This window comes from Bison bison, unplaced genomic scaffold (assembly GCF_000754665.1).
Source record: "Bison bison bison isolate TAMUID 2011002044 unplaced genomic scaffold, Bison_UMD1.0 scf7180017864066, whole genome shotgun sequence".
NCBI lineage: Eukaryota > Metazoa > Chordata > Mammalia > Artiodactyla > Bovidae > Bison > Bison bison.
Window position 1 is genome coordinate 48,215 of NW_011494638.1, and position 923 is coordinate 49,137.

The 923-nt window shown below is 60.9% G+C and overlaps 1 protein-coding gene across 1 annotated transcript in view; it reads left to right on the forward strand.

Moving 5' to 3' along the window:
• Nucleotides 1–678: 678 nt before the first annotated feature.
• MAPK6 (mitogen-activated protein kinase 6) overlaps nt 679–923 on the forward strand; it is a 34,256-nt gene continuing 34,011 nt past the window's right edge. The window contains exon 1 of the mRNA XM_010836744.1: nt 679–852. The gene's annotated coding sequence lies outside the window, so the exon portion shown is untranslated. The remainder of the gene's footprint in view (nt 853–923) is intronic.

Below are 923 nucleotides of genomic sequence, written 5' to 3' on the forward strand. Positions count from 1 at the left end.
ATCTACATTTCCCACTTTTCTCACTGTACACTCTTGTCCAAATTCTACGCTTCCCTCAGACTGGCTTAGTCCCAGTTCCTGCAACAAGCCAGGTGTTCCCCTCCTCCATGTCGTTGCTCATTCTGTTCCCTCCGCAGGAACAGCCACCCCCACCCCCCCACCCCCGCCTCCCCGCCACCTCCTCTAGTTTCACGGGCTCCTTCTCATTTGGCTGAAAGGTCAGCGGTGGCAACCTCATTTAGAAGCCTGTCTTAGCACTTGACCTTTAACGCGTTTGCCTTGTTCCTTGGCTGTTGCCTTCTAGTCCATCCATCTTCGGGTCCAGCTTCCTAATTCCCAGGGGATGGGGAAGTCCTGTTCCTCTAGGTCGTCCAGTCCCATGCACGTAGTAGGTGCGCAGTAAACGCTCACAAAGAGTTTGACCACTATGTGCTCTAACCCTGGATCAAGTAGCAGATCGAAGAGTGCCTGTCTGTTCACCTCCTTGCCAGCTCCCTAGCCCAGCCCAGCGCATCCGACCGGAGGCTGGGGACAAGCCCGCGTGCTTCTCTTGCCGCCCCCGCGGCGCGAGGAGCCCAGTCACGGGCGTTGGAAATTCCGGCGCGTGCCGGCGCGCTGGGCCGGGCGGGGGCGGGGGAACCCGTGGAGTGAGCCTGTGACGTACGGGGGCGTGGCTCCAGAGCCTCCGCCCCCTCTTCCTCGCCCTCTCTCGCGGGTCGGGGTTACATGGCGGCGACTGCGGCAAAGCGAGAGCCTCGGAGACGCCGCTGCCGCCAGCACAGCCGGAGACCTGAGCCGACACTGGGGGCTGTCCGTGGGCCCCGCACTCCCTCGATGAGTCGGAGAAGTCCGGTAGGTATATGTGTGTGCGTGTGTGTGTGTGTGTGTATGTTCAGTAGCTTCAGTCGTGTCCGACTCTTTGC